Source organism: Mus musculus, chromosome 5 (genome assembly GCF_000001635.26).
Source record: "Mus musculus strain C57BL/6J chromosome 5, GRCm38.p6 C57BL/6J".
Taxonomy (NCBI): domain Eukaryota; kingdom Metazoa; phylum Chordata; class Mammalia; order Rodentia; family Muridae; genus Mus; species Mus musculus.
The window spans coordinates 148,958,571-148,980,276 of NC_000071.6; the positions used below are offsets into that span (position 1 = coordinate 148,958,571).

Here is a 21,706-nt window from a genome sequence, read left to right on the forward strand (position 1 = left end):
CATGCGTATGATACAGACACATGAAGTAAACATCTATTTTTTAATTAAGCTAAATCTCGTGGACAGGTAAGATGGGAAGAAATACAGGAAATTTGAGGGGCAAGAAGGCCTGAGGAGGCAGAAGGCTTTTCCTTGACTTCCGTAGCAACGTCAGGACTCTCTAAATTAAGATAACAAAGACACAGCTTTTAAAATGCATTGCCTAGGAATAAGTGCTCCAAACACCCCAGTACAACTAAACGCAGAGACGGAAATAAGAGTAGACCAGGGAGGCTACAACTTTGTGATTTTCCTAGAACAAATTAACATGTGGACTTTAAAGCTACCTCTGTGTATTTGGATTAAAAATAAATAAACATAGAAACAGTGAAACGAAACTCTTCTGCTCCTGGCCGCACAGGATAGTAATATTCAGGCTGTGGAAATCAAAGAGATTTCTCCACCAGGCTGATGCCTGACAGGTCCTTCTGTCCTCTCAGGAGGTTGTAAGAAGCCAGGCTGCCGGGACAATGCATGTCACCTCAGCCTCTGTCTTGGCACCAGGGGCAGCCTGACTTCTGCCTCTCAGATGACATACCGCTATGCACTTGGGGGAAAGTCGAAACCGCAGCGTGCAGATAGATGCTCCAGTGACTCAGTCCTGGGGAGAGGAAGGAAGCCGGCGGTTGGTCCAGCAGATGGGGAGCCTCCTCCGCAGACACCTGTCAGCAGCGGTTCTAGAAGCTAGGCCTTCTGGGTTCCAGAGGATGAGCCCAGCATTCCCCACTCCCCCACGCAGAGAGGCACGTACGCAGTCCTCAGAGAGATTTGCACCCGCGTCTGGGAACCACGTGACAAAGAAGGGTCCTCTGCACAGTCTGGCACCGCGAGGTGCTGGGCTTGTGCTTCTGCAAAGGTTCTGCGCAGTCCTCGGGTTCCCACCTGGTGGCTCACTACCCCCAGGTTCCCACGGCCAGCTCCACGTGGGGACCAGGTGTGCGGGTGTTGGAGGTGGGGGTGGGGATGGAGGGGGAAGCGTTTTATGGATGTCGCAGGGGTTGGCGGGGGTGGGGGTGGGGGTGTCCTGCTCCACGGAGCCTGGCAGGAGCGCCACACCTCCCCAGCACGCTCAAGGTCCAGCCTGCGGCTCAGCAGGGGACCTCGGGAAGCGGTGCCCCGCCTCCGTGCAGGAGCTCTGGGATTGGGCAGGCCCGCAGTTAAGTATTATAAACAGCCCTCTGGACAACGAAAGCTGACTTCCTGCAGAAACCTCCCTCTCCCAAGTAGGTCCCTTTTCTCCTTAGCCCACTGTCTGCGGGTTTCTAACACTAACGCCTTCTACTTCCCTAGATTCCCTACCTTGGTGAGGTTGGGTGCAAAGGACACCAGCAGTCTAGAGTGGAGAGTTAGGCTTCCGGTCGTTCCCAGGCCTGAGTTAAAACCTGCTAACCTGGCTTACTAGAGGCTTCGGGAGTCCTCAAAATCTTTAACCTTAGTGGTCAGAAGACCTCCAGACTCAACCTTTCTCCGCCCCTGGGGCTATTTCAGGCTCTTCTCTCAGCAAGAAAGAGGGGACTGCGTCCCCACTGTGGGGTGTTTAGCTGCCCTTTGGAAGAGACAGTCCCTTCTACCCACTCACTCTATTTGTTAGGGCGCAGAAGACCAGTGGAAACCCTTCTATTCACAAGCCAAGGTCGTGTCCTACTTAAATGAGAAAAACGGTCCCTTGCTGTCTACTGGGTCATGGTGCGTAGCTAATTTAATCTAGTTTGTAAAATGCCTAGGAAAGTACAGACTAGTCAGGTGATGATTGAAAAGGATTCCTTTTGATCTCTTTGAGTCTAGCAAGCTCGGCAGCACTGGGCGGCAGGCAGCAAGGTCAGGGTAGCGAGCTTGCAGCAAGACTAGTATTTACAGGTTAGGTCTGCAGTCAGTGCACCTCACCCCTCCCCACCCATCCACCACACCCCATTCCCTATCCAGCACACCCACCCACGCGCGCCCGCATATACACACACACACACACACAGAAAAAAAAACCTCAAGAGGTGCTCTGTGGAGGAGACCCACAACTGATGTGGTTGTGGGGGCACCTGTAGTCCTGGCTACTGGAGAGGCTGAGGCCCCCTGAGGTACCTTGAGCCCAGGGGTTCCAGGTCAGACTGGGAGGCAGGGTTAGGGTTGGGGGGAAGAGATGGGGAAATGGGAGAGACGAAAGAAGGAAGGCATATGGTATATGCTCTGGGTTCCAGTCCCAACACCACAATTGTTTTTTAAGTAAGACAGAAGCTGGTGGCTCTGTGTAAGAGCACTGGCCCCTCTTCCAGAGGACCCCAGTTCCATTCCTAGCACCCACATATGGGCTCACAAACATCTATAACTCTAGTTCCAAGAGATGATACTCTCTGACCTCCACAGATACCACACACACATACATTCATGCAGGCAAAACACCCATGCATATGAAAATGTTGTTGTTGTTGTTGTTGTTGTTGAAGACAGGGTTTCTCTGTGTAGCCCTGGCTGTCCTGGAACTCACTCTGTAGACCAGGCTGGCCTCGAACTCAGAGATCTGCCTGCCTCTGCCTCCTGAGTGCCGGGATTAAAAGCTCACAAGCCACCATCATCAAGCTGTAAGAAAGAATTTTACTGAAACTACTCAAAGTGTTGTGGCCCCAACTTATTAGGACTGCCATTCAGTATAGAGTCTAGCCACGTCTAATTCACTAACTGGCTCTTCTCTCTCTCTCTCTCTCTCTCTCTCTCTCTCTCTCTCTCTCTCTCTCTCTCCCTCCCTCCCTCCCCTTCTCCCTCCTTCCCTCCTTTTCATATTTATTTATTTTTAAAAAGATTTATTTATTTATTTATTTATTTATTTATTTATTTATTTATTTATTTATTTATTTTAGGTATATGAGTACACTGTAGGTGTACAGATGGTTGCGAGCCATCATGTGGTTGCGGAATTGAACTCAGGACCTCTGCTCACTCCTGCTTCTCTAGCTCTGGCCCAAAGATTTATTTATTATTATATTTAAGTACACTGTAGCTGTCTTAAGACGCACCAGAAGAAGGCATCAGCGGTTGCCACCATGCGGTTTCTGGGATTTGAACTCTGAACCTTCAGAAGAATAGTCAGTGCTCTTAACTGCTGAGCCATCTCCCCAGCCCCTCTTTTTCATATTTATAAAGAACAAGTACTTCTTCTGCTTTAGAAGTCTTTGGAAAAGTAAGGCCAAGCGTCCTGCATTCTTACTGCTTCTTCCTCCCATGGTAGAAGGCAGAAAGGTAACACTCAGAAAGTGGTTGGGACTTAGCCAGGAGATGGCCCCCTCAAAGCCTCATCACTCTGTAAGGTCTCTCCTCAAAGCACTTTAGAAGTGAAGCTTCCAATGCAGGATCTAACAGGACACGTTCAGACCACACTGCCTTTCGATGTCTAGCTTTCTCTTATTACTGTTCTAATTGACAAAATGTATATTATATATTTCAAGGGCTGGAGGGAAGGCTCAGCAGTTTCCAGCCCTTACTGCTCTTCCAGAGGACCCAGGTTCAGTTCCCAGCACCCAGATGAAGCGTCTCATAGCGACCTTCAACTCCAGCTTCAGAGGATCTGACATTCTCTTCGGACCTCTATGAGTACTGCACTCATGTGCACAAACCCCTACACACACACACACACACACACACACGCACACACACACACACACTTAAAGCTAATACAAATATATCTTTTTTTAAAAAATCACATGTGTTTCTGATATACAACATGATGTTTATAAATATGGATATTTTAGTTTTCTCATAACTGATATAGCCCTAGGGACTTAAAATATATTTGTTCTTCAGTGAAAGACAAGATGTTGGTGTGATTTACACTGAAGGAAGCATGAGGGATGCTGGCCGAAGTAACACATCCCAGCAGTGACCTCTGAATGGGGCATCACTCAACATAAAGGACTATCCCACAGTGCATCTGGACTATTGCAGACCTAAGTAGGTGGTCGGGAAGGGTATGTGGGTGCTCCTCACATCCTGCCACTCACACTGTCCACATCTGGAACTCCACATATGGAAAAGTGCCGTTGGGCAGATGTGGCCACCCAGGCTCTGATGCATGTCATCACTGAAATCCATGAGGTCATCAGCTGTAGCATCCTGTCTACTGTGGTCCACTGTGGTCCTTGCTACCATAGGCAAATGAACACTAATACTCCCAGGGATACCAAGTTCTCTTCCTTACAAGTCGGCTTACCTTGTTTCTTGGAAGACTCTAGCTTAGATACAGTGCAAAGAAAACCGTTTCCCTTCCAATTTGTTTAGATTTACGTTATGTGTAAATATGTGCTTGCATGTATGTATGTGTACTATGTGTATGCTTGGTGTCTGCGGAGGCCAGAAGTGGGTGTCCAGTGCCCTGGAACTAGAATTACAGGTGCTTGTGAGATACTGGGTAGGTGCTACAAACTGAACCTGGGACCTCTGCAAGAGCAGCCAGTATTCTCAACCATTGAGCCCCGTAAGTTCAGGCTAGCCTTGAACTCATGACCCTCCTGCCTCCCTGTCTGTGGCTCATCTTACTGTTGTGTACCACCTCGGCCTGTTTCACTTGATAGTCCCTTTCTTGGCTTTAGTTTTTTTTTTCTTTTAGATAAACAGAATACAAACTGTTCTTGCTTCTGTGAGAGAGGCCTTATAGTATCTAAGGACAGCCGTGCTAAACTAGCCCAGTCCTCCCTTCTTTGGTTCTATTCTTAGTTCTTTCAGCCGTTTCTTAAACGGAAACTGCATCAGCTCCTGTCTTGGATTTCTCCTCAAGCAGTAAACATCCCCTGGGAAAGAAAGGATGAAATAGCCACCTACTAGGAATGTCTTACTTTGGGTTGACAACATAATTTTTCTTACTGGGGATACCATTAACCGAAAGATGACAATGCATAGATCCCAATTAGGCCATCGGGTCCCTGTCACCCTGGATTCTCAAGAGAAAGGGTAACAAAACACATTGGAATAGAGAGATTCTTTTCCCCCAATTTGAGGCAGAGAATCATCTCATCCCTCTGGCTCTTCAGCCTCTAAGAACCAGCCCACCCCTTTCTAGAAAATTCCTTTATGATTAAGTTAGTCCATTTCAGTTGCATCCAAAAAAAGAACTCACTGTGAGCCAGAGACTGCTAACAATCTAACACAGGCTCTGTACAAGACCACGGGGCAAGCCTTTGGAGAGCCCAAGTCTCTTTTCTTCATTCCTATCTGTTTCTTGTTTTAGGGTTTTACTGCTGTGAACAGACACCATGACCGAGGCAAGTCTTATAAGGACAACATTTAACTGGGGCTGGCTTACAGGTTCAGAGGTTCAGTCCAGTATCATCAAGGCAGGAACATGGCATCATCCAGGCAGGCATGGTGAAGGAGGAGCTGAGAGTTCAACATCTTCATCTGAAGGCTGCTAGCAGAATACCAGGCAGCTAGGATGAGGGTCTTAAAGGCCACACCCACAGTGACACACCTACTCCAACAGGGCCACACCTTCTAATAGTGACACTCCTTGCACAAAGTATATGCAAACCGTCACACTTGTTGACAGCTAATCTGACTAACTTGCCACCGAGGTTTCATCAGTTTCCCACACAAACTGCTAAAGGGCTGGAGAGATGGCCCAGAAGTCAAGAGAGCTTGCTCTTCTAGAGGGCCTGCGTTTGGTTCCCAGTATGCACATTGAGTGACCTGAACCCACCTGGAACTCCAGCCCCAGAGGATCCCACACCCTCCTCTGGCTTCCAGAGGACCCACATGAATGGCATACACATGGAGAGACATGGGGTGATGATAAACTAAATCTTTAAAGAAAACAATGACAAAACACTATTGTGGTGGGTAGCCAGGCATGGTGACATAACTTCTGTAACCTTGGCGCCCAGGAGGCTGAGGCAGGGTGATTGATTACTGTGACTTTAAGGCCAGGCTGGGCTACATACATAGTCTGTCTCAAAACAGAAGCTAACCACAGCCTTCAAAGTAAAGAACTCTCCATTCACAAGGTTATACCCAATTTGCTACTAAATGATGGAGCTGAAGTTAGGTCTAACTCTGTCAGTCCAAAGCCAAGAGATAGAAAATAGACCCCATCCCCTCAGGAGTTACAGCCTGAGAGACACTGGGGGGCAGGCTACTTTTTCAGATGTACCTAAAGGCCTGGGAGGAAAGGGGAGTTGAGTAATAAGTGGGCACCAAAGGCAAGCCACCCTGCAGATGGCCCAGTCTCAGACCCCATGTGCTTACAAGATACAAACCAAGAATGAGGGCCACTGAGTGCTGAGGTGCAGAAAAGATGGAAGAGCAAGTAACAAGAAATTCACTTCTCTCTTCTTAGTGTCTTAGTGTCATACTACCTTGCTCTCAGAACTCAAGCTCGGCTCTGTCAAGCTCCGGTGAGGACAGCTCCTAGGGAAGGGGACTTACAACAGAGGGAATCTGGCAGGGGGAAAAAAAGACAGAGATAATGGAGATATATATAGGACAAATATAGACACTGCTTTAAGTTTTTGGTGTTTTTTTTCTCACCCTGATTGGCTAGTGTAAACCCCTCATTTACAACCCTGACAGAGCCCCGACGAATTTCTGTCGTTGAAACAGCTTTTTATAGTCGCAGCATCGAGATGTAGAATACATTTCCTCTCCTTTCCCAACATATCGCATTTCTTGGCAGAGATATGTAGCAGAAAGCACCAAAAATTTTTATAATGAGAACAAAATCGAGATTCCACCCATGAGCCTTCTCCTGAAGAGTACTTCTTCCTGTTAGCTAACCCGCTGCTTTAACTTCATCCTAGTGACTCACAAATTAAACTTTGATTTCGGAACCCTCCAGTCGTTTTACAGGATCCGTCTTCGCAGGACGGGCCGGTGACCTTAAAGGTTTCTAAGCAGTAAGATTGGCTGCTGTCCCTTCCCACTCGAATTCCAGAGAAAAGTTCCAGGATGGCCTTCCTGCTCTTCCATCTTGATTTAATTTATCTCCTCTCTTAAGATGTATGTCTTTGAAATGGTGCCTGTGTGTGTGTGTGTGTGCCCACGCTTGTGCGCGAGCACGCTCTAGCCTGTGTGCAAACGCTCAACTATTCCAAGTGGGGGAAAAAAATCATGTTTGGTAATCTCCTTTAGGGGTTAAAAAGAAAAAAAAAATCAAGTTCAAATCCAAAATACCACAAGATGCTACATGCCAGCCACACGAGGGGTCTTTGCTCAAGAGCCAGGAGGCCTCTCCAGCTGCCAGCTGAGTCACTATGCCGTTCTTTCTGCCCTGAAACCTCCTTCCCAGCTCAGTTCTGCTCGGTGACTAACTCCATCAGGAATATGACCCAGTTTGCTTGGCAGGATATGACTCTTTTTTTTTTTTTTCTTTTCTTTTTTAACTCGCTGCTCTCTCTGGTCACGATTCTCTCCCAGGCATTTAGCAACTCCCTCTTGGCACCCGTCTGGTGCCGAGCCGGATTGATAACTCTCTCCACAGCTGTTCCCTTACAGCCGGCCCTCCTCTTTCTGGTAAATCCATATTCCATTTGCTTTTCTGCAGCAGCCTGCTATCTCTAGGGTCTCCTTAAAATAGATAAACACTGCTCTCCAAGGGAAGTCTCGAGGCAAAACCCACAGCACATACCAGCCCTATAATCTGCTCCAGAAGGCGGGCAGATAAAAAGAAAGGCAACAGGAACCACCCACCCGTGCCGGCTTTTATCATTTACTAAGCACTTTTGACCCACATGGTCTTATTTAATATTCACAATAAGCCATAATGCAGGTATAAGGGCTATTTCCACCTTATAAAAAGGCCCCTAAAGAAGGAAAGAATTCGGTGCAGGAAGTAGGACCAGGACTGGGGCCTGTTCTTTTGAAAACAGCTATGTAAATTGTATTTGGTCAGACACACAAGGCCAAGAATTCAGCTGCAGGGCAGAGAGAGTGCTTTTCTAGCGAACACAAGACCCTGCATCCAATCCCCAGCACCTTGAGGGGGGAAAAGAATAGACAGAAGGCTCTTTGGTGCTCATTTTGGTGGATTCTGGCAGAGGGCATCTCCCATCTAATGCGTGGGACGAGACTGTTTGGAGTTTAAGAATCTCCCCAGTTTGAGACCGTTTCCTTGTACATAATGAGCTCATCCTGCAAAGAGCACCCAAGTCCAAATACCACATCTGTTTGTTTCCTATGCATAGCCTGAAATAAGTTTACACGGTATGTTCAGCATGCCTGAGTATTGACTGTGCCCTGTCCCCGTGTCATCAGGCTTGGAACTTTCCGCTTGTGGCCTCTCTCATACAAGCTCAAAAGGTTTCAGCATTTCCAATTTTGTGCTTTTTTCTTGTGTCCCATGCTATGTCTCTGCACCCAACAAAATAGGTACCACAGGTTCCCCCAAGGAAGACCTCTTCCCATTTAAACAAAAGCCCCCATTCCTTTAGGGGCTTGCAGAAAGTTCCTACTTGCTAGAAGGGGAATCACTCTCCTTATCTCTGGCAATAGGAATCTGTGGCCCTTCATTAACACATGACTATGGTTCTTATTGATGAATGCTACTAGTCTCTGAGGATCCCCAGCCCAGCTCACAAACCCCTTCCTCCCGGTCCCATCTAACCCTGCCAGTCTTCTTTCCCCTGTTGCTTCTCCTTGCTTTCCCAGGAGGTGGCCTCTGCAGTTTGGAATAAACTTCTCCCAATTTTCACCCACTGAATGACTATTTTGGTTTCTTTACTGCACCTATTTTCACTCGGGTCCCACATGCCAGATCTAGCTAGAGGCTTTGGGAAGCCAGGCCAGAACCTTTGGGCTGGAAAGGCAGCTCAGCTGTTTGCGCGGACCTTCGCGGCAGATGAAACCCACAATTCTCAGAAGCGTGTCTGTGCGTTCGTGGGTTTCAGCAGGAAAAGGTGGTTATAACGTTGAGAAAGGAAAGGCAAGAATTCTGCTTTAGAATTCTGAAGATATGGCTCAAGAGTGTAGGGTGGGTACTGATACATTTTGTAAAGCCAAGGGTATGTTTTGTAAAGCTCGGTATGGTCCCATGGGAGGGGTGCCTCGGTGGGCCCATCGCTGAGACATCCCTTCCCCCAAGGTACCATCCATACGACGGGTCTAGTATAGAATAGAGTTTATGTGGGAACATGGGAATTGGGATTGAGAGGGAAGTAGAGGCAGAGAGAGAGAGAGAGAGAGAGAAAGAGAGAGAGAGAGAGAGAGAGAGAGGAGGGGGAGAGGGGGAGGTAGAAGGGAAGGTGAGGAGAGAAAGAGAGAAAGAGGAAGAGGAAGAGGAAGAGGAAGAGAAGAAGCTGCTTTCGGGAACATAGGGAGAGCGTGGGGTGGGGGGAAGGGAAGAGAGGGAAAAAGTGGTCAGAGAAGAAAGTCTGAGAGAGGAAAGGGTCAGAGAGAATGAAGAGAGACCAAAGGGTCCTTTTTATAGCAAGCTCAACCTACCTGGCTGTTGCTAGGTAACTGCAAGGCGGAGCCTAGAAGGAATGCTATCCAGTACTATTGTGGAGAACCAGGGTTCAGTTCCACTACCCTTGCAATTCCAGTTTCAGGGGAATCTAATGTCCCCTTCTGTGAACTGCAGTTCTGCCGTGCACATACATACACGGAGTTTGCAAAACACTTCTAGACACAACACACACACACACACACACACACAAGTCATTGTTAAGATTTAAATCTATTTTAGGGCCTTTATAAAGTGGGACCTGCTGGAGAACACACCAGACACAGAGTCAGAGATGACATTCAACGTTACAGTTGGCTCCCCCCTGCATTCTTTGCTTCCTGCTGATCACTGTGGTGGGCAAACAGCCACCATGTGCTCCCAGCACCACTAAGAGAAGTGTTCCCTACTGCCTTCCCTGACACCACAGACCAAAATCGCTCTTAGACCCCGCGTTACACTAAACCTCAAGTTTTACTCCCTCAAGTTTTTTCATCAGCAATTCTGGTCACAAGTAATTAATACAATCACCAAGCTTTGGCCTCACCCTTTCTAGAATCTTCTGGCTTACCTTCAACTATCAACGAGGATCAAAGGCTACTGGTTAATAAGTAAGTAAGTAAGTAAGTAAGTAAGTAAATAAATAAATAAATAAATAAATCCCTGAATTTTCATATCAGAAAATTCACTTTTGTAGACTCCTGATACCCATTAGGTACCTAGATTCAATACCCAGAAGCTTTGTAACCAATATCTCCATTTAGGGATGAAAAATTAAAAAAAAAAAAAAAAAGAAGAAGAAGAAAAGCCTATCGTGTTGCTGTTCCGGGGTGTGTGGGTCATTCCTCATGAAGTCATGATAATCAGGCCTTCTAGAACCTTCCATTAGGGAAAGGCCGGGTTGTGGTGGTGCATGCCTTTAATCCCAGCACTCTGGAGGCTGAGGCAGGCGAATCTTTGAGTCCAAAGCCAGCCTGGTCTACAAATTGAGTTCCAGGTCATCCAGGGAAATACAGAGAAACCCCGTTGGGGGTTGAAGGGTGGCCACAACACAATCTTATCTGTGATTCTATCTGCCCAGCTTTATCTGAACTCTACATTGAGTCTTGCAAAATAAAACTGCTTCCTCTTGGATCTTGTTTACACACAGTGGCGGCTGGTAAATATTTAACTGCTAATTGTCCAGGAGGGAAAAGGCCCTAGATTTTTTTAAAAAGAATTCCAAGATGTCTTCGGAGATCAGATTTGAGGGGCTGCCTCTGTGACTATTTCCGTAGCCCTTCCAACTTGAGTGACTTTGATTTATCTAGCACCTCACCTCCCCACAGGCAGCAGAGGAGCCAGACCTCTGACCTGGAGGAAGGATGATTTGTGGATGGCAGTCCCCTCAGCCAGCTTTCCCAGACCACCTCTGTTAGCAAGGATTCCAAGGAAAGCTGTTCCAAGTCCCTTTGAAGAGCAGCCTCCACACGAGCCAGACTGAGAATTCCCAGCGTCTTCAGTGCAGAGTCAGCATTTGCAAACCTCAACCTTTCTTGTCTGAGCTCCATGAATAGCTGTGTCTAGAATCGCCCTGAGCATCAGCGTGCTTTGGAAAGTTTATTTGATTTCTCTCTCAATAGACCAATTGCAGCACACACACACACACACACACACACACACACACACACACACACACACACACACACACACACATACACACAGCCCCAAAACAAAACTCACTTCCGGTTTCCAGCTCTGCATCCACAACCAGGAAGGAAGAGCCTGGAAGCATCTTGGGAGCTGGGAGCAAGCGGTCATTCATAGAGCCCTGGTGGAGCAGCTGCCACGTGACCCTCAGCTGCAGCGCCAAGAGAGCAGGAAGAAGGGCTCGAAGTGAGTTGTGCAGGAACAGGGTTGCATGGCTTTCTAATGAGCATGCCTGCGCTGGTTCAGCCCCACAGCTGGCTGCTACACACGTGGCTCTTTCCCTCCTGTTAGAACGTCCGCATCCTACTTCCTCACCTTCTTCCTTCCAGAACTTGACCCGAATCTCTCCCATCTTTTTTCCATCGCCCGTGGCAACTCCTGGCCCCCTCGCTTGCTCTTGGCGTGCTATACTGTGACTTATTTTCTGCGGTACCCATTTCCTATGCGGGAACCTTGGCTGTACATTACATTTGGTTTGGTTTGATTTGGTTTGGTTTGGTTTTGGTTTTCGAGACACCGGGGGGTGGGGGTGGGGGGAACGACGACACAGTAGTAGGAACCAAGGACCAAATCCCCAGAGCAGAATCTTTATCTGCCACAAAGTTCAACCATCACTTGGGTTAGGAATATGGACATTAATGCACCACGTGAAGTCATTTTGGTCAACAACAGAGTTTTGGTTAGCAGTGGCACATTCTATAGGATAGTCCCAAGGATTTTAGTTGAACTGAAAGTGCCCTGTGTGTAGCTAGTATTTTCACAGTCTCTCTTCTGTCTCATTCAAAAAAACATTTACCCTCTTACCTGGGCTTGCAAGAGAGAGGACCAGGAGGAGGGAAGGAGTAGAAGAGAAGGATGTAGGGGAGGGAGGAGAGCCACCGAGGGCTAAGGACCAAGAGACTATGGCCCAGAGGGCTGGCCAATCGGAGCTAAGAGCAGCCCAGATGGAACATAGTAAGAAGTAAGTGATAAGTTGGGACTATCAATAAGAACGTAGATTCTAACAGCATGGAGAGTGGGCATATTAACATTATAAAGGCCGTGTGTGTCTTTCATCCAGGAACATAAATGGTCAAGGGTGGGGAAGAAACCCAGTGCTGGGAATTTTAATATTAATTACTACAGTCACTGTCTAGTGACCACTGCACAGGCCCAGAACCAGGAGACTGCACACTGCCCGGGTGTATGGCGGGCTTTACACAAACGTGTTCTGTGGTGTTTGTAACACCCTGTCACTTAAAGACACACTTCTCACAGTACACCCTGTCCTAAGAGACATTCAGCTGATAAGAATGCAGCCATTTCTTAACAGTTAAAAAGCAAAATGACATGAGCCTTGTGACATCGATTCTCATATTCTCTCTCTCTCTCTCTCTCTCTCTCTCTCTCTCTCTCTCTCTCTGACAGCGGTTCTCAAATTGTGCCCCTATGTTGGGATAATCTTTCTGTGCACTGTGTTAATGATGTCACTGTATTAGTCAAATGTTGATTTCGGTGCCAGGAAAGAGCTGAGTACTATCTGTCAGGACCTTGGCATTGTTGTCTTTAGTGGCTCATCACCTGCCTGAGCATCTTGCAAACATTCTTCTCCCTCGCCTTCTGATTGGTTAAATAAAGAGCTGATGGCCTATACCTGAGGCAGGGGAGGAAAGGCGGGGCCTCTGAGCAGAGATAGGAACTGTGAGAAGAACTCAGAGGCGCTGGGCTGGATTTGCCAGGCAGACATGGAGGAAGTCAGATGTACCAGGACATAGTGAGAGGTAGCAGGTCACATGGCAAACATGGACTAGAAAGGGTTAAGATATGCAAGCCGGTGGGGATCAAGCTATAAGGCCTAAGCTTTTATAAATAATAAAAAGTCTCCGTGTCGTTATGGGGAGCTGGTGGGTTGAAACAAGCCGGACTTGAGTGGTGTACTAGTCACGGTTCTCTAGAGTCACAGAACTGATTGGTAGTCTCTGTACAGTAAGGGGATCTGTTGATGTCTTACAGTCTGTAGTCCAACTCCCAACAATGGTCAGTAGTAGCTGTGAATGGAAGTCCAAGGATCTAGCAGTTGCTCAGTCCCACAAGGCAAGCAGGCCAAGAAGAAAGAGAGAGAGAGCAAATTTTCTAATGTCCTTATGTAGGTCTCCAGCAGAAGGTGTAGCCCAAATCAAAGATGTGTGCCACCATGCCTTTAATCCCAGATGACCTTGAACTCAGAGATCTCCCCGTCTTAATCTTCTGGGATTCATAGCCACTATGTCTCAAGATCTCCATGGCAAGATCCAGGAGAGAAACTTGTATCTCCCAGCCTCAAGATCAGGATCACAGGTGAGCCTTCCAATTCTGCACACTGTAGTTCATTCCAGGTATAGTCCAGTTGACAACCAGGAATAGCCAGTACAAGTAATGAGGGCCGCAGATCCAGAAGTCAAATAAAATTATGGTGGCTCTTATCTCCTGTTTTAATCCACTCTTTACTGCCCTGATGAAGACTATCTCCAAAATCAACTTGTGGCCCGTCACTAAGGGACGCCAAGGCAGGAACCTGGAGGCAGGAGCTGATGCAGAGGTTGTAGAAGAATACTGTTCCCTTTGCCTATTCAACCTGCTTTGTTATATAACCCGGACCCACCTGCGCAGGGGTGGCACCGCCCACCATGAGCTGGGTCCTCCCATGTTAATCATTAATCAATAAAATGTCCGCACAGACTTGCCTACTGACCAATCTGTTGGAAGCATTTTCTCAATTGTTGGTCCCTCTTTCATGGCAGCTCTACTTGGTGTCAAGTTGACAGGAAAACAAAAAACAAAAACAAAAAACCATAACTATCATATCACCTCTCAGGGTTCGGAAGCTGTCCGTACTTCAGAACATTCCACGGAAAACGTTCTTAGCGTTTTGGCACTTACACTATTGTCTGCCAACGAACACAGACACACTAAGACACTCTCAAGAGTGGCTACAAAGATTAGCAGAAATTGGCTTGGTGCGTGCGACAGCTCAATTTTTCTTTCGAGGACAGCTGGTGGTAGTTTTAAATTGTATCCATATATACGTTTTTGTTTATGAGAAGTCTGCTTTCCCCTCATAAAGTTGTTCTTAGATCATTTAATAGAAAACAAATACTGTAATATTTCATGCCGTTCTCCAAAGCCGGCCCCCACCCCCAGTTTTAGGTGCTGTCTCGTGTTCTCTACTATGCTATAGGATGCTGTGATGATTACAGACCTGGTTAACCTCAGTCTAGAGTAAAGAGGATGAAAATGTAGAGGTGCAACCTGGAGGGACTGGCAGGAGGCACTTTAAAATCCTGATGGAAATGGTGTTGTAATTTTTTTTTTAAAGGATGGCTCCAGGCAGTGGCTCCCACCAGGTGGCGATTGGAAGGCTCATTTTTGGCTTTTCCAAAATCAGCTGCACACCTCTGACAGCTTGAGAGGAGGAGGGGATGCAGTCTAGAGAAGCCCTGACAGGAGTGATTGCGTGAACCCGGGTGAACAGGGTTTCTGTGCCTCCTGCTCTCCCTCAAGCCCCTCCCTCTCTGAAACTCTGACACAACTGGCATCAGAACACAGCGTCCCCAGCCTTGAATAAGGATGCTGCGACCCTGAAAAGCCAGTGTGTGGGGGAGGGAGAGGGGGTTGGCGGGAGAGTCACCTCACTGGAATCAGTTAAATACCAGTGCTTTGAGCTGAAGCCAGACTTTTGCTGCCTTCCTTTCCTCCCCTTCCCCCCTCCACCCCCCCCTCTCTCTCCAGGCTGCCTCCTCTGCAGTAGAGCCTCCCCCTTCCCCAATACTATTGTAATGTCCAGGGCCTTCTGGACCTCCTACCTAAATACTCACTGGGAACCTCAAACATAGCTGTCTCTGTATCATTCTAGCATCCCATTCATTCATTCATTTATTCATTCATTCATTCATTACTTTATTAAGACAGGAACTCAGTCTATAGTGCAGGGTAGCCTGAAACTCAGTATAGACCAGGATGCCTTGAACCCACAGCAATTCTCTTGCCTCGACTGTCAAAAGCTGGGATTACAGGCATAAGTCACTACGTCTGGCTCTTATCATTTATTTTCTCAATTCTCAACTGATATATAGTAATTGCACATATTCATAGAATACAGTGTGATATTTCAATAAATATCTAGATTATGTAAATGATAGGATTTGGGTAATTAGCATAACCATCACCTCAGCCAGCCATCATTTCTTTGTGTTGCAAATATTTAATGCTCTATTAGCCATTTTGAAATGTAAATTATACTATCCTACTGTGCTATATAGGATATTAGAATTCACTCCTCCTACCCGTCTTTTGCCCCCAATCCTGTAATTCTGAACCAGTGAGTGACATCTCTATCCACCTATCCACTTGAGAGAGAAACCTGTGCACTTCTGTGCATTCTTAGTTCTTTCTCTTACACCCCTCAATGTAACCAACCAGGCATCAAATCCTTCTTGTTTTACTTAGCTGATACTATGATTGACATGCTCTGCTCAAAGCTCATGTGTTCATAACTTGATCCCTGGTGTAACAATGTGGGGTATAATGGTGGGGGTGGTTTGAATATGCTTGGCCCATGAGAAGTGGCACTATTAGGTGTGGCCTTGTTGGGGTAGGTGTGGCCTTGTTGGGGTAGGTGTGGCCTTGTTGGAGGATGTGCATCACTGTGGGGTTGGGGTTTTGAGGTCCTATGATTAAGCTCTGCCCAGGGAGAAGAGCCAGTCTTCTGTCTTCAGATGAAGATGTAGAACTCTTGGCTCCTTCTCCAGCACCGTGACTGCCTGGATGCTGCCATATTTCCTGCTATGATGATCATGGACTGAACCTGTAAGCCAGCCCCAGTTAAATGTTGTCCCTTATAAGAGTTGCTTTCGATGCCACACCTGGCCTGACCTCCCACACTTCTCCACCTCAATTGCCTGAGACTTTAAGCCCCACCAGCTCTTTCTCTTGTCTTCCTGTTTCCTGTCTGCCCACAGTTCTCCTTCCTGTTGTCCTGAAGGCTGATGTTCCCAGTCATCTCTCATCCCATCTCCCAGGATGCAATGCTCTTCCCCAGTCTCTATGACCTTCCGTGACTTAACAAAGAATTTGTTGATATGGGACTCAAATTTATCATTTTCCTGCCTCAGCACCCACATTCTGGGATAGCAGGCATGTGTCACACACCAGCCAAATTAGTCTTTGAGATATATATATATATATATACATACACTTTATATGCTTATTGGAGAACCTTGCTATTAAGGTCAAAGTTCACCATGTCCTGATAGCTCTCTGGGCTCAGCACAAAATCAAAGGCTCCACTTCTTAGTGGGGCTTCCTTTTCTCTGCCCAACCTTGGTTAGAGGATGACCCTGTGCAGAGTGCTCTGGCTACGCACACAAGACCCACTCTACCTTCCTGCCCATATGATAATTGGGTGCTGTGTTATGACGAATCAGCCTTTTCAACCTGGATTTCCAAGAGCCCTCGTACACCCTATCCCTGGAACGATAAAGCAGAGCTGACTCACTGCAGCTGTCTCCAGAAGATCGTCCGTCCATCATACTCAGAGTTCGTCCAAACCCTGCTCAAGGCTTGTGCTTTGTCTGCCCTCGTGGACCAGTGGCAAATGACCCTCAAAGAAAATGGAGACCCACGTTTATTTATTTTATTTAAGGACATATGTGGGTACCACGGAATGCATGTGGAAGCGAGAGGACAGCTTGTAGGGACCGGGTTATCTGGCTTGGCTTGGCCTAAGTGCCTCTGTTCACTGAGCCATCTCACCAGCCTCTTTTTGATCTTACCCCATCTGTTTCTACGTTTGTTTCTTTCAATAAATGAAAGCTACTTGGAGCAGGGATGCTGATTTCTACCCTCTTGGAATCATCATTCCCTAGAATAGTGCGGGCCAGTCACAAAAGGAAATCACAGGGAAGGGAAGGAGCCCAAAGCAAGCTCAAGCCTAGAAGAGCCTGGAGAGGGGTCAGAAACATGGCCGCATGAAGACACGCCCATGGTGACAGGAACCTATCTATTGTTAAAACATTCCCCATCTCTCCTAAAACAAAGGTGTGGAGCGTGGGAAGACCCACATTACTTTCTTAGTCAGGGTTTCTCTTCCTGCACAAACATCATGACCAAGAAGCAAATTGGGGAGGAAAGGGTTTATTCAGCTTACACTTCCACATTGCTGTTCATCACCAAAGGAAGTCAGGACTGGAACTCAAGCAGTTCAGGAAGCAGGAGCTGATGCAGAGGCCATGGAGGGATGCTACTTACTGGCTTGCTTCCCCTGGCTTGCTCAGCCTGCTTGCTTATAGAGCCCAAGACTACCAGCCCAGGGATGGCCCCACCAACAAGGGGCCCTCCCCCCTTGATCACTAATTGAGAAAATGCCCCACAGCTGGATCTCATGGAGGCATTTCCTCAGGGGAGGCTCCTTTCTCTGTGATAACTCCAGCCTGTTTCAAGTTGACACACAAAACCAACCAGTACACTTTCTCAAATTCAGACTTAATTATCCTTCTAAGTCTCTAAAAGCAAATGGATCTGAGACACTGGTAGATACAACCTGCCCATCAGCTTCCCCCCAGGACCCAAAGGTCTTCACCTGTCTCCCTAAACACATATGTACATTCTTGCCTCTCTCCCCTCCCTCAGCCTTCTCATTCCCCCAGTGGTCCGAGCAGCCACCCTCCACAGCATACACCATCCGGCATGCAGGCACACACCACTAGATGGACTTAATTTACCAACAACATGGCGGCAGCTCACCACCCCACTTGACTTTTGGCTTGACGGCTCCCACATCACTGGGTGTTCGAGTCCCCCATAGCCATAATTGTGAAGGAGCTGAGCTTTTGCTACACAGTCATAGTTGACCCTCCCTGCCCACTCCTTCCACATCTATGCATTCAAAAGCCACTAATTAAAAGCATGCACAGTAAAAATTACCTATGTAGGTTCATAGGTAACATACAAAAATGCCCAGAGTGTGTCCATTGTATTAAGACTGAAAAGTCATCTAGAGAGTAAATGTGGTAGTGCATACCTCTTATCCACAAACATAAAAGGCTAAGGCAAAGGGATTGTGAGTTCAAGGCCAACCTAGGATAGTAAGATTTTACTCCAAAAGGGAAAAAAAATCACATAGAGATGATTGGCGTATACAGGAAGCACACATAGGTTCTATACAAACACCATGAAGTCTTACAGAAAAGGTAGAGACCCCGTAGATTCTGATATCCATGGGGACCTGCAACGACTCTTCTGTGGAAGCCACAAAGCTCCAGGCACAACTGCAGTATCAGGCCACATTAAAGGGCCACCTGTGGCTCAGTGTAGCTAACCCAGCTGACACCGTGTTTCCGGCCTGGGCAACATCTGCTTTACACTCTGATATGCATGGGGTACTTCCTGACCAAGTGCCACCTACAAACCTGATCCGTCTCGGTTTGTCATCATGAGCAACAACACGAGTGTTAACCCAGGGGTGACCCGTAGAAGATGAATGACTTTGGGCACATGAGCAGACCAATAGAACCTGGCATACAGGACTGCTTATGGGCATCAATGGGTTAAGACAAAGTACTAGACAGCAGGATGTAGTGCCATATATATATATATACCTTTAATTCCAGGACTTGGGAGATAAAGGGATCTCCTTGAGTTTGAGGCCAGCCTGGTCCACATAGTGAATTCCAGTACAAGCAGAGCTGCATAGAGAGAACCTGTCTTGGCAAAAAGAAGAGGTGGAGGAGGAGGAGGAGGAGGAGGAGGAGGAGGAGGAGGAGCGGGAGAAGGAGAAGGAAGGAGAAGGAGGAGGAGGAGAAGAGAGAAAGGAAAAAAGGAAGGAAGGAAGGAAGGAAGGAAGGAAGGAAGGAAGGAAGGAAGGAGAAAGGTCGCAGGAGGGATGGGGCAAGATGGCACAGGGAAGGTCAGCAGAATTCCTCATCAGCACCTCACAAGCCCCTGACAAGAACCTGCTTAACAACAGGAAATAGAATCTGGCAGAGCAGGCAGCTCTAACTGTCTCTGTCTTACACGCCCTCCACCCCAAGGGCAGAGCTCAACCCAAATCCCCTCTCCTAGAAGCCAGGCTTCCCGAGGAACAGATGTTAGCAGAGCTCAGGAAATCCTCTTGTCATAAACCCCAGCCTTCCTGCAAGGCCACCCTCTTTGTGTCATCCAGGGGACTTTCAGACTGTAATCTGAGCGAGCCTCTGAATCCTAGCAGCCCCGTTGCCTGCTTTGTTCGTAGGAAATGGGTTTGAGTTAACTCAAAGATAGGAAGTGTCTCACACTTAAAAATAGCCCCTTCCATAATAATAAGCAAATACAAAATTCCACCAGTTAGGACCTGGCCCAGCTACTCTGTTAAGGGCAGTATTGCAGAGAGAGGCCTGGGGAAGCCTTAGTGTCGGCATGCACCTCTCTTGTGCTCTGAGTATATAACAGAGGTATTCTTGCAGAGAGGGTGGCTGCAGACAAGCAATGGCGCCATCAGCTAAAAAAGATCCCGTGGCAAGAAGCTTGTCAGTATGTGACAGTTTCCTGGGCCATGTGTTGTAACTGCCACGTTATGCCTCTATAGTTACAACCCTAGGAACCGTGGGAAACAACAGCTGCAACCCCTGGGGACGCCTCAAGAGGTAATCAATGCCCGGAAAAAAAAAAATACTTGGGCAGGAAAAGTTTTCCTTTATTTAGGTTCCATGGTGCCAAACAGCAGCGGGCTTAGGCAGGAATGTTACAGGCCGGTGCTTAGTGAGACTCTGGGACCTTTTAGCTCTAAAAGGTTATCAACTTACTGGGCTTGTCAAGCATAGACAGTCGGTTACAGGAGTCAACTTTCGGTTGTCATTGAAGTTCCTCTAAGCCTCTTGCTTTGCACCGAGCAAGCAAACAACCTCTAATCCCTCAGCTATGTAGTTCCAAGTACACCACAGAGCACTGAGCCACACACACGCCTTTGCCTCGTGTTCTGTGTGGTTGCAGGTTAACCAGGCCTTCAGTTCTCTGCAGTAATTCCTGCCCTCGTTGCACACCAAGCTCTGGACTGGCAGGTTCTGTTCTGACGTCCCTGTTTGGACATCGCTTATTCGTGAATGCCTGTTAGACCCGCCACACAGACAAGCCATCCGGGCTATTATTTTTAAAAGCGGGAGTGCATGGTTTTGTGTTTGGAGAGACTTCATGACACATTTGGGAATCCAGTATCAAAGTCTTTGCTTTCAGGAAGTGAGCATTGGAAGGTAGGCTGGCAGGGAAGATCACCATGCTGCAGCCCACAGCAGGCTGGCACGAACATCGCACCTGCTACCTGGAGCTTCTTTGAGACATCAGTCTTTGGTGTAAGATGCACAGGCTCGCAAGCCTAAACAAATGTGTGCTCTGCAGCCCAGTAATATAAAAGACACCCAAGTCGTCAGTCCCGATCTCCCCGAGCCCCCCTCTTCTTCCAATCCACTGATTTTCTAAAATGCATGGCTGTAGACTTTTAGTGCACTCGGGGTTCTTTATAATTAATTTCTACCTCAAAATTTAACATATATCTTATATAAATGATATCATTTATCATGTATATTATTCTGAGACTATGTGTAACCCAGGTTGGCTTTGAACTTGCTGCCCTCTTGTGTGCTAGGACTACAGGGATGGGCCTTTCCTTTCTCCTCTCCCTTCCCTTCTCCTCCCCCACCCCCATCTTTGCCTCTGTCTCTGTTTTTGTTTCTCAATTTCGCTCTGTCTCTCTATCACCTTTCCTTTCCTGTTCCCTCCCCTCCCCTCCCCTCTGTCTGTCTGTCTTCTGTCTGTCTGTCTCTCCTCTCCTCTCTCTCTGTGTGTGTGTGTGTGTGTGTGTGTGTGTCTATCTGTCTGTCTGTCTGTCTGTCTGTCTCTGTCCCTCTTTCTCTCACTGCTCCAGGGTCTCACTGTATAGCCCTCAACATCTCCAGCTGCTGGGACTGAAGTCTGTGATACCTTGCGTGGTAGAGATATTCTCCGTCAAATTCAGAAACTAGCTTCCTTTCAAGGTTACTCAAGTCAGAGAAAAGTTCTGCTGGAACGTTCTCATTTTCTATTTGTTTCTATAGATGCAGTAGTCATGGGGGCGACATACAGAGAGGTAAAGGAGCAATGACTGCTCAGAACTCTTTACTTTTATATATTTATTTTGGAGAGGGAGGGTGTTTCTGCTACAGCATGCATGTTGGGGGCTGAGGGGCAAGTTGCATGAATCACTCACTTCTCTCTACCATGTGGATTCCAGAAGTTGAACTCTGTTCAGTAGGCAAATGCTTTGACCCAACAAGCCATCTTACTGACTCCCGGGACGATTTAATTTATAAAATTATTTTAAATTTTGTATATGTGTGTCAGTCCCTGTGTTAGTCTGTGCTTGGAAATGCAGATCCCCTAGAGGTGGTTACCAGCAATTGTAAGCTGACTGACTTCGGTGCTGGGAACTGAACTCAGGTTCTCTACAAGAGCATCAAGTGCTCTAACCACTAAGCCAGCTTCCTAGCCCCAGAACAACTCGACAATACACTTCCCCCCCACCCCCCGTTCTCTTAATCTCGA

General features: G+C 47.3%; 1 long non-coding RNA gene across 13 annotated transcripts in view; it reads right to left on the minus strand.

The window, feature by feature from the left end:
* The window catches only part of Gm15411, a 62,140-nt gene that overhangs the window by 4,830 nt on the left and 35,604 nt on the right, over positions 1-21,706 (minus strand). For 2 of the 13 annotated variants that reach the window (XR_377237.3, XR_868717.2), the window contains exon 1: positions 578-1,331. The exons of 2 other annotated variants lie outside the window; for them this stretch is intronic. This is a non-coding gene — a long non-coding RNA (predicted gene 15411). 9 more of the 13 variants (XR_377241.3, XR_003956015.1, XR_003956014.1 and 6 more) reach the window with 9 other exon arrangements.